This window comes from Tupaia chinensis, unplaced genomic scaffold (genome assembly GCF_000334495.1).
Source record: "Tupaia chinensis unplaced genomic scaffold, TupChi_1.0 Scaffold144150_1, whole genome shotgun sequence".
NCBI classification, from domain to species: domain Eukaryota; kingdom Metazoa; phylum Chordata; class Mammalia; order Scandentia; family Tupaiidae; genus Tupaia; species Tupaia belangeri.
In genome coordinates, this window is record NW_006204006.1 from 828,824 (window position 1) to 840,870 (window position 12,047).

The following is a 12,047-nucleotide window of genomic DNA, read 5'->3' on the forward strand; positions in this document are numbered from 1 at the left end:
GAAAGGAAAAGGGGGTTTGGATGTCCCCATCCCCCCCGGGGGGGATAAACACCCCCAAAAAACAAATTTTGGAAAAAAAAAAAAAAAAAAAAACATATACTGTAGGAAACCAAGCCCAAATTGAGAATTGGGATTTGCTTAGCCCATTCTCTTGAGAACCAAGAAGAGACTTCAGAATATAGAAAAATAGAATTATGAGTATTTTGGCGCAAAAACATTTTGGAGTCCATATGTAATTTTTTTTCATAGTATGCACTACCTTTTTTGGGGTTGTTTTTAGGTTTTTGCCATAGGGCGTGCATGCTTGCCAGAAAGAGAAATCACCCCCAGGGGATGGCCACATCACAATCCTGTCTCCATTCTCTTCTCAGGATTCTGGGCACATCCATATATGCATGTTTTTCAAACCACCAGGTCCAGGACTCGAACTGCACAGTTAGCAGTGGGGATCCAGCCACCATAACCACACACCACCAGCTCACCTAGAATCTATTTTTTTTTTTTTTTTAGTTTTTGTTTTAGGGCATATATGTACAAGCTATACAAAGAGAGATGGAGAGAGAGAGAGAAAGGGAAAGTCCTCTCTCTTTAATCCATACAATGAAAGTAATCTGAAGTTAGCCAATTCACTTTTTATTCTTTTTTTCAGTCTTTCACATTATTTTATTTTCTCCCTTCAACCATGATAATATGATGCTGCTTCTTGAAATGGTCCCACCATGGATCCTCTGGTCATCCAGCTCAAGTTGCCCCTTGCCTGGCTTTATCTTCACTATATTGTGTGGTCACTTCATTGAATCTCATTCTAGACTTTAACTTTTCCATGGCTTCCATGATTTTGTCGTGTTTTTCACATAGAATGTGTCAGACCTTTATTGCATTGCCACCACCTTTGGGACCCTAAGCCTTCTGATCAGCACTATCACTCCCGAATGCTGCTCTCCCTTTATCCCCTTTTCCAGAAGCACTTTTTTCCTTTGGGCAGCATCTTCAAGACTCGTCAATGAACATTTTTCATTTTTAAAAAATAATTATTTATTTTATTTATTCATTCATTAAAAAAAAAATGTGACCAGAGAGAGACAGAGGGTGAGAGTGAGAGAGAGGAAGTAAGAAAGCAAGCCACCAGATTCAGGACTCGAACCCCGGTCGGCCATGTGGGAGTCTAGTGCTTTTAACCACCACACCACTTGCCGGCCCCATTTTTAATTCTTTAAAAAATCGCCAGAGGGCACTTGGCTGGAGAGACAGAAAGAGGGAGAGGGAGAAAGTACCTCCCAATGGGGCATGATCACACTATAATCCCTTCTCTGTCTCCTCCATCCTGTTGGGATTTGGGGCACACACATGCGCTCAGCATGTTTTTCAAGCAGCCAGGGCTGAGACTTGAATAGTGCAGTCAACCATGTGGAATCTGCGGGAGCCAGCAGTGTAATGGCTATGTCGCTGGACTCCCACGTAGTCGACCGCGGTTCACGTCCCGGACCCGGTGGCTTAAAACTCACGCCAGGCGCCTGTGCAAGCATGCCTAAGATCCCAAGAGGAGAATGGAGGAGAAGGGATTGCGGCGTGACCATCCCCCCTGGGGGAATGATTTCTCGCTTTCTGTCTCTATGTCTCTGTCTGTCTGGTGAGCGCACGTGCCCTACAGCGAAAAAAACCTCTCCAAAAAAAAAAAAAATGTGGAATGTGTCTCTCTCTTTTTTTTTCTTTCTTTTTTTGAGAGTTTTTTGCTCACCAGAAAGAGTGACAGAAAGTGAGAAATCACCCCCCGGGGGGCGTGCGGATGCCCACACCACAATCCCTTCTCCTCCATTCTCCTCTCCAGATCTTAGGCACGCACACACATGCACCCAGTGTGAGTTGAAGCCACCAGGTTCGGGACTTGAACTGCAGTCGACCACACGGGAGCCCAGCGACATAGCCATTACACCAGCTGCTGGTCCTGGAATCTGACTCTCTTAAATACTAGTCTACAGGCCTGGCCCCCAGTCCACTTTGTATGTGTGTATTCTGTTTTTCTATTACTGCTGTGACTACTATAAAAGACCTCAGCTGTCCTGCCATGCCTGGCAGAGCACTTTTTTTATTTTACAGAATGGGAAGCTCCCTGATTCATGTCACTAATAGCACCAATTAGGTTTTTAAATTTGTTGACATTTTGGTTTTTAGTTGCTAGAAATGGAGTCTGAAACCCCTACCCCCACTGAGACAAAATGGCAGGAGACCCTCACTGGGCCCTTTTATTCTGCTTCGTCCTGGGAAGTCCTCACTTATCCTTCCTACCTACTTACCTCCTTCCTGTAGGGTTTAATTTCAACTATATGTCTCCTTTCTGGACCTTCCAATTGTTTTTCAAATCCAGCTGCTCTTTTATTAATGGGGATTTGTTATCTTGTGTGGTCTGTGAGTTTTCCATTTGGTGTGTCCTGGCAAATAGAAACATCTCTGGGACCTAGTTTGCCTCCTGTAGGCCTTCTGCTTCTGGGCCAGTTTTTGTGTTCACTGATCTGCTTGGGGGGGCCATGGACCTCACACCACTAAACAATGAGAACTCAGAACTGCTTTTTTGCATCTGCGATGCTGAGCAGATGGAAACTTTCAAGAACACAGTCTTTTCTAGCCCCTGGCCAGAGTCAAGGCCAGCCCCCTTTCCTCAGTAGGCCTCAAGTCCTGGTCAGCTCCCCACACTCAGTTCTTCATTAGCAATTCTGCCCAGTTCCCTCAAAACCCTCAGGGTATAGTTCTTTTGTACCCCCCTCTGAGGCTTTCCTTTGCTTACTCCGGCAATAATTTTATGACCATTTTACTCAGTATGTCTAGTGCACAGAGAAGGGGACTTGGCACAGCACCATAGTGTCTGGCATCAATGGGAAGAAGACTGAGCAGCAAGGTTCAAAGGCAGTCAGCCACCTGTGGAAGGATGAATCAACCACCTTGTAATGATGGATTGATGACCTTGGAGAAGGATAGATAGGACCAATGACATTGTAGAATGCCAGGTAGGGACCAGCAGGTGGCATGGTGATTAAGGTGCTGGACACTCCCACATGGCCAACCACGGTTCGAGTCCGGGACCTTATATATATATTTAAAAGGCAGGTAAATGTGGATTTCTGGACTGGGCTAGAGAAACAGTAAGTTTTATTTTCCTCTCTTCACATCAAAGGATGGGTGATGGTATCAGAAGGCAGGAACTGGCTGGGATCATCCCAAGGACAACTTACTTGAGAATTCTAAAGGGCCTTTAAAGCTGTGGATTCCCAATGGCCCTCTAGCAGCAGTTGACTCAGACTATGTGGCATGGGCCAGGCCCTCTCAAAGCCTACCCTTCTGGTTGTAGTGCTCCCTGGTTGGGAAGGTGGTTCTAAGGGCATAGCCTCCCACAGGCTCTTGCTCTTCTGTGCAGTGCCCTTGTCTCTCGGCTGCATGGTGGCAGCTGGGCAGCAGCAGCGTCTGTGCCCCCAACCACTCCTAGCAATGGCACACAACAGACTTCAGACTACAGATCCCATTGGAAGTGGACAGGAAGCCACCCCCACTGACCTGATGACAGAGGACCCAGGAGAAGGAGCAGTTTCTTTTCTTTTCTTTTTTTGGAGAGGTTTTTGCTATAGAGCGCATGTGCTCGCCAGACAGACAGAGAGACAGAAAGTGAGAAATCACCCCCAAGGGGGGATGGCCACACTGCAATCCCTTCTGTGTTCTCCTCTCGGGATCTTGGGCACGCACGCACATGCACCCGGCATGAGTCTAAACCACTAGGTCCGAGACTCGAACTGCGGCCGACTATGTGGGAGTCTAGCGACAGCCATTACGCTAACTGCTGGTCCCGAGAAGGAGCAGTTTCAATATGTGTCCCCAGCTGTGGACAAGGCCTCACCTTCCTGGAACAGGCTGGCACTGGCATGTACTGGAACCCAGAGGACACACTTTCAGAACATCCTGGCAGTGGTGGGCAGAATGGGCTGGAATGCAGAGATGGGGAGGAGGGCCCATGAGAGCCTGGGCAGGGAGCAGGGAGGAGAGGAAGGCTCTGTGGGACCTGAAGGGAGGGTGGTCTGAACTGAGCTCAGGTCAGGATGTGGGCTAGCCGATTGAGCAAGGTACAGATGTGCTCCAGGAGAGCACTAAAACTGGGCTCTTGTGACACTTCCAGATGTGTGTGTTACACCCAGTTGGGGAGGAAGACAGGAGGGAAGTCGGTGGAGGGAGGACGAGAGGACCCAGGATTGAACATGTGTTTGAGTATATGGGGGAAGGGGGAACAAGTCTCTGGCCATGGTGAAGACTAAGTAGGGCTATTGCTGGAGTCTGCAGAAAAATCCACATCTGCACTCATCCACACGGAGGCTGTGGGGTTTGTAAGTTTTGGGGCGACTTCCAGCGTGCTGGTTCCCCATCACCATCCTAGGACTGAGGACCCTGTGAGGCCAGGCTGAGATGGCTAAGCAGGTCTGCGCACGAGAAGCTGACTTGGTCGGGGTCAGCTGAACACTCACACAGTCTTCTTCCAGCTCTGGCCCCATGCTAAGCGGGGAGCCAGGAGGCAGGTGTATATCTTGTACATCCCTACCATGTATGAACTCTTTGCAAATGCCAGGTCAGTGGGCACAACACAGTCTAAGCTCAAAAGGCCACCTGGCTCATGGGGGATGCTAGAATAAGGGTTTTCCAGTGGCACTTTCTCTATGTGGGATCAAGTAGCCCAGGATGTTGCTGTGGTGCATCCGGGACTCTTCCTACCCACAGAGCCTGGGACCAGGGCCAGACTGATCTGGCTTCAAATTCCAGCTGGGCTATCACTGGGGTCACATGGACAGTGGTACACTTGGGCTAACCAACACCTCCGAATCTTAATTCTTCCTCTGTAAAATAAGGCTGGTATTTATCCTCAGACTTATTCAGAGGATTAAATGAGGATTAAATCCATAGACAAGTCTGTAGGTTTTTATTTTATTTTTTAGAGGTTTTCGTTTTAGGGTGAGTGTGCTCACTAGAGAGAGACAGATACAGTCAGAGGGAAACTGAAAAAATCACTCCCTATGGGGGATGGCCACGCCACAATCCCTTCTTCATTCTCCTCCTGGGATTTTGGGCACACATGTAAATGTACCTGGCATGACTTTAAAGTCACCGGCTCCAGGACTCAAACCATGTTCGGCATGTGGGAATTCAGCAACATAACTGCCACACCATCTGCTGGTCCCCTTTTGTTTTGAAGAGAGAGATTTTTGCTATAGGGCTTCTATGCTCTCCAAAGAGACAGGAGACAGAGACAGAAAGTGAGAAATCACCCCCCGGGGAGGATGGCCACAACGCAATCCCTTCTCCTCCATTCTCCTCTCAGGATCGTGGGCACGCACGCACATGTGACAGGGTGAGTTTTAAGCTAAACTCCAGGTCTGGGACCCGAACTGTAGTCAGCCACGTAGAAGTACAGCAATGTAACCGTTATGCCATCTGTTGGTCCTTGCTGGTTCTTTTTTAGAGATTTTTTTGTTTGCTTTTTAAAGAATTATTTATTATTTATTTATTATTTATTTTTAATTTGACCAGAGAGACAAAGGGAAAGTGAGAAAACAAACTTTCAGATCTGGGACTCAAACCGTAGTTGCCCATGTGGCGAGTCTGGCATCCCAACCACCATGCCACTTGCTAGCCCTTTGTTTGTTTTTTTGAGAGGGTGTTTTTTTTTTTTTTTTTTTTTTTTTGGCTATAGGGCGCGTGCATTTGCCAGAAAGACAGAGAGACAGAAAGTGAGAAGTCGCCCCCCGGGGAGGTTGGCCACACCACTAACCCTTCTCCTCCATACTCCTCTTGGGATCTTGGGCATGCACACACATGTGCCCGGCATGAGTTTAAGCCACCGGGTCTGGGACTTGAACCACAGTTGACCACCTGGGAGTCCAGCGACATAGCCATTTCGCCAACTGCTGGTCCTTTGCTGGCCCTTTTAGATTAAAAAAAAATTATTTATTAGCATTTATTTATTTATTTATTTGTGGTGGTTTTGGGGCCACTGGGTCTGGAACTTGAACCAAGTGGGATGGCCATGCCACAGTCCCTTTTCCTCCATTTTCCTCTGGGGATTTTTGGCATGTATGCACATGCGCCCAATTTGAGTTTAAAGCCACCGAGTCTGGGACTTGAACTATAGTCAACTATGTGGGAGTCCGGTGACATAACCAATATGCCATCTGCTGGTCCTGTCCCTAGAGGTTTTTTTTTTTTAAGCAAATGTTTAATGACGTTTCCTGCATCCGAACTGCACCCACCAGATTCTCAGCTTTTCCTCTTCTGATACGTGACCCTGTGATGTTGGCCTTTGACAGGCAAAGGCTTCATGTTCTCAGTTTCACTAATTTTCCTTATCCATTTCAAAGGTTTATGACATACAGAATAACTTAGTTTTCTAGGTACATTGAACTTTGGGTGCTTGCAAACTGAACAGAGCTAATTGCTAGGCACTCCTAATTAATAAGACTTATTTCCCTTTACTAGTTGACTTATTATCAGCAACTGGTATGCTCTGTAATGGGTTCATGAAACCATGTTCTGTGATGCATTTCCAATTGGGGATGTGGAAAAGACCCTGATGCGTCTCTCTGGAATGTCACAGGTCTACTTCTCAACACTAAGGGGGTTCAGACATTACCTTACCAGCACAATTCCGAAGTCCAACCTAGGTACTTTCTGCAGAAGTCGTCTTTTTTGAAGAGTTTGTTACTATAGGGCTCACTGGAGAGACAGAGAGAAACAGAAAGTGAGAAATCACCCCCTAGGGGGAATCGCCTCCATTCTCCTCTTAGGATTTTGAGCACTCACACACACGTACCCGGCGTGAGTTTTAAGCTGCCAGGTCCAGGACCCAAACCGCGGTCAACTACATGGGAGTCCAGCAACGTAACCATTATACCATCTCTCGTCCCTCTGCAGCAGTCTTCTAAGGATCTGGCCTGGGACTGCCAGTTTTCACATTCTGTATTTTGAGTTTAATCAGCCCATGTCCCCATTGAGACCCTTGTAATAAAGGCTCTAAGACACTGCTGTCTGAGAAATAAAAGGTGTTACAGTGGGTCTTAGAACTCTCTGAGCACCGGACAGTGCTAAGTGTCTTACGTGAGTTTTCTCATTCAGAGATCATGGCAGCAGGCACTATTATCTCCATTTTTAGGAATAAATGGAAATTGATTTCAAGCCAGAGGCTCACAGAGGTGAAGCCACACAGACAGGGGACAGCCAACAGATTTGAACCCAAATGTATTGGCCTCCAGAACTTTGTCACCTTGAAAAGACTCACAAAAGGACCGGCTAATAGTGTGGTGATTAAGGTAACTGGATCTCTATAGCCTATGATGGTTCGAGTCTTGGACCCTGTGGTTTGCTTTCTCTTTCATTCTCTTCTCTCTGGTCAAATTAAAATAAATAAAAATAAATCTTTTTTTTTTTTTTTGAGAGGTTTTTACTGTAGGGAGTATGTGTTTGCCAGAGAGACAGAGAGACAGAAAGCGAGAAATCACCCCCCAGGGGGATGGTCAGGCCACAATCCCTTCTCGTCTGTTCTCTTCTTGGGATCTTGGGCATGCACGCACACGTGTCTGGTATGAGTTTAAGCCACCGGGTCCAGGACTCGAACTACAGTCAACTACATGGGAGACCAGCGACATAGCCATTATGCCAACTGCTGGTCCCCCAAAATAATTCTTATAAAAAAGAAAAAATACACTGGGGAGGGGGGAAGCATGTGGTGTGATGGTTAAAGTACTGAACTACCACATGGCTGACTTGGCTGACGGTGGTTCAAGTCCTGAACTTGAACCTTGGTGGCTTGCAAATCACGCCAGGCACGTGTGTGTGTGTGTGTGTGTGTGTGTGTGTGCCCAAAATCCTGAGAATGGACATGAAGGATTGCAGTGTGGCAATCCCTCTCCCCTGGAGGGGGGGATTTTTTTTTTTGTTTTTCTTGGAGAGATTTTTGTTATAGGGCACATGCTCTTGCCAGAAAGACAGAGAAAGTGAGAAATCAACTCTTGGGTTGGGGGGCATGGCCACACCGCAATCCCTTCTCCTTCAGTTTTCTCTTGGGATCTTGGGCATGCACGTACACATGCCCAGAGTGAGTTTAGTCTACTGGGTCCAGGACTCTAACTGCGGTCGACTATGTGGGAGTCCAGCGACATAATCATTATGCGATCTACTGGTCCCCCACTCCTGGGGGTGTGATTGTGACTTCTCACTTTCCCTCTCTCTGTATCTCTCTGTCTCTCTTCTCTCTGGTGACAGCATGTGCACATGACCAAATAATAATAATAATAATACACTGGTGCATGTGCACCCAAAAGAAGGAATGATGGTGTGACCATACCCTATGGGGTGGTGCTTTCTCACTTTTCCTGTCTCTCCACTGAGCTCATGTACCCTTTAGCAAATAAAAGACAACTCAGGAAGCCCAGCTCTTTCCTGCTTGCTATTTATGACAAGCTCCTCCTGGGCCCAAAGCCTGCCCACCCTGTATGTTTGCCTCTTTGTTTTTCAGTGCTGCTATAACAAATCACCACACACATGGTGGCCTGAAACAAGTCCCTGTGGGTCAGAAGTCTGCATAGCAGATTATGGGTGCAGCATCTCATTGGGCCCAAATCAAGGTGGAGGCGGGTGCTGAGGTTTTCACCTGTGCCTCAGGACTGTGGCTGGATTCACTCCTTCTCACACGGCCGCTCTATTTCAAGCTGGCAATGGCACCATGAGCCCTCCTTTGAAGGCGACTTCTTTTTTTTTTTGAGAGGTTTTTTGCTATAGGGCTTGTGCACTCACCAGACAGACAGAGAGAAACAGAGAGATAGAAAGCGAGAAATCACCCCCCAGGGAGGATGGCCACGCCGCAATCCCTTCTCCTCCATTCTCCTCTCGGGATCTTGGGCACACACGCACATGTGCCCGGCGTGAGTTTAAGCCACTAAGTCCGGGACTCGAACCACGGTTGACTATGTGGTAGTCCAGCGACATAGCCATTACACTAACTGCTGGTCCTGAAGGTGACTTCTGCTTCCTCTTCTGCTTTGAGGGGTTCCTGTGATCACATTGAGCCCACCCAGGTAACCCGGGATAGCATCCCTGTTAAAAGCCTTGATTACTGAGATCGCTGAGCGCTCGTTTCGGCAGCGCTCCTTGAATCGGAGGTGTGCAGGAGGCAGCAACCAGGCCGGTGCCGGAACCATGTTTCGAAACCAGTATGACAACGATGTCACTGTTTGGAGCCCTCAGGGCAGGATTCATCAGACTGAATATGCTATGGAAGCTGTTAAACAGGGTTCGGCCACTGTCAGTCTGAAATCAAAGACCCATGCAGTGTTGGTTGCATTGAAGATGACACAGTCAGAGCTTGCAGCGCATCAGGAACAAATTCTCCATGTGACAACAATATTGGTATCTCGATTGCGGGGCTTACTGCAGATGCTAGACTGTTAGGTAATTTTATACACCAAACCTGCTTGGATTCCAGATATGTTTTTGATAGACCACGTCCTGTGTCTCGGCTTGTGTCTCTAATTGGAAGCAAAACCCAGATACCAACACGACGATATGGCCGGGGACCGGACGGTGTTGGGCTGCTCACTGCTGGTTACGATGATATGGACCCTCACATTTTCCAAGCTTGTCCACCTCCTGTTTTGATTGCAGCACTGTGTCCACTGGAGCCCGTTCCCAGTCAGCTCGTACTTAATTGGAGAGAGGTATGTCTGAGTTTATGGATTGTAATTTGAATGAACTGATTAAACATGGTCTGCGTGTCTTAAGAGAGACTCTCCCTGCAGAGCAGGACCTAACTACAAAGAATGTTTCCATTGGAATTGTTGCTAAAAACTTAAGAGTTTACAATCTGTGCTGACGATGATGTGTCTCCGTTCCTGGAGGGCCTTGAAGAAGGACCACAGAGAAAGGCCCAGCCTGCCCAGCCTGCAATGAACCTGTAGAAAAGGCTGATAAACCGATGGAACATTAAGGGATCAACCTGTCTATATGTGTATTATCAAACATGTAAGAAAGCAGGAACACATGGTTACAATGATAATCTATACTTCGAACCAAAAGTTACAGAGTTCTAGAGTAGTGTGTGGTAGGAATCAGTTGAGATGTGGCTTTTTTCTAAGCAGCCTCACCACGGAGATACAATGGAGAGCATTTTTCTTCGAAAGGTTCTATATAATAATTTTCTAGAAAGTATAGCTATCTGTACTAAAGTTTTTATACAAAGAAAATAGTGTCTTTGCAATTTTAAAGACTACTGTGAAATAAAAATGTTTCACCTCTGGTTAAAAAAAAAAAAAAAAAGCCTTGATTACTTTCGTAAGGCCCCCTTTACTGGTACTGTAACAAGGTGGCACCCAAGGCAGGGAAGGTCATGGGGCCAAAGGTCATGGCCCACCATTTCCTCTGGTAATTGCTCTAAGTTACAACCCTCAAGGGGACATCTTGTTCCTTCCCAAATGTCTCCCAGTCTTCTGACCCACCCCCACCTCAGGTGGCCAACCATATATAGAAGTGAGACTGAGTCTCACCTGTATTTGCACTTCAAGAAATGCTAATTAGCTGATAGATGGTGGAAAAGTCTGTTTTTACTGGGGATGGCGTGGTCTTAAACATTTCATTTACCCCACTTGTGTCTCCCTGATGAAACAAAAACCGAAATATACACTAATGGATAGCCTTTCTACCCCTTGTTCTCGCTGTTCCAGGGCCTGGGGTTTCCCAGACTCACTAAGGATAGGAGCAGAGAGATTACTATCAGTCTGAGAAATCAAGCTGCCAGGGTCAGGACTAGAACCATGTTTGGCTATATGGGAGTCCAGTGCCTTTAACGATCATGCCACCGGCTGGCCCCACCCTGAAGCAAATTTTAAAAATGTAATACAGGGAACCAACAGTTAGCGTAATGGCTATGTCGCTGGATTCCCACGTAGTCGACCGTGGTTCGTGTCCCGGACCCGGTGGCTTAAAACTCACGCCGGGCGCGTGTGCGTGCGTGCCCAAGATCCCAAGAGGAGAATGGAGAAGGGATTGCGGCGTGACCATCCCCCCTGGGGGGTGATTTCTCGCTTTCTGTCTCTATGTCTCTCTCTGTCTGTCTGGCGAGCGCACGCGCCCTACAGTGAAAATCTCTCCAAAAAAAAAAAAAAAGTAATACAAATAAACAAAAGTAAATAAATAATTCTTTTTTTTTTTTTGGAGAGGTTTTTGCTATTGGGCGCATGCACTCACCAGAAAGACAGAGACAGACAGATAGAAAGTGAGAAATCGCCCCCAGGGGGGATGGCCCCGCCACAATCCCTTCTCCTCCATTCTCCTCTTGGGAATCTTGGGCACGCACGCACACGAGCCCAGCGTGAGTTTAAGCCACTAGGTCCGGGACTCGAACTGCGGTCAGCTACATGGGAGTCCAGCGACATAGCCATTACTGCTAACTACTGGTTCCAGTAAATAATTCTTTATTAAAAAATCTTGCTTAAAATCAGATTGCTGGGGCTGACAGGTGGCATGGTGGTTAGGGGTGCTGGAGGCCCACATGGGTGAGTGTGGTTTGAGTCCTGGACCTGGAGACTTAACTTTCTCACGTTCCCTCTTTCTCTCTGCCACTCTGTCCTTCTCTGGTCACATTAAAATAAATAAAGCTAAATAAAATAATTCTTAAAAAAAAATCACGGACAAGCAGTTGGTGTAATGGCTAGGTCACTGGACTCCCATGTAGTCAATCATGGTTCGAGTCCCAGACCCAGTGGCTTAAACTCATGCCGGGCGTGTGTGCGTGAGTGCCCAAGATCCCGAGAGGAGACTGGAGGAGAAGGGATTGCGACGTGGCCATCCCCCCTGGGGGGTGATTTCTCGCTTTCTGTCTCTCTGTCTCTCTCTGTCTGGCGAGCGCACGTGCCCTATAGTAAAAACCTCTCAAAAAAAAAAAATAAATAAAAAAGATGTCTTCTGCTGGGATCTGGCTCCCTTAACCACCAGACCTTAGGGCTGACTCACAAATCTGATTTTTTTTTTTT

The 12,047-nt window shown here is 47.1% G+C and overlaps 1 pseudogene; it reads left to right on the plus strand.

Annotated features, from left to right (window-relative positions):
• The first annotated feature begins 9,145 nt into the window (after positions 1–9,145).
• On the plus strand, positions 9,146–10,127 carry LOC102497110 (proteasome subunit alpha type-1 pseudogene; annotated as a pseudogene).
• The last annotated feature ends 1,920 nt before the right edge of the window (positions 10,128–12,047 follow it).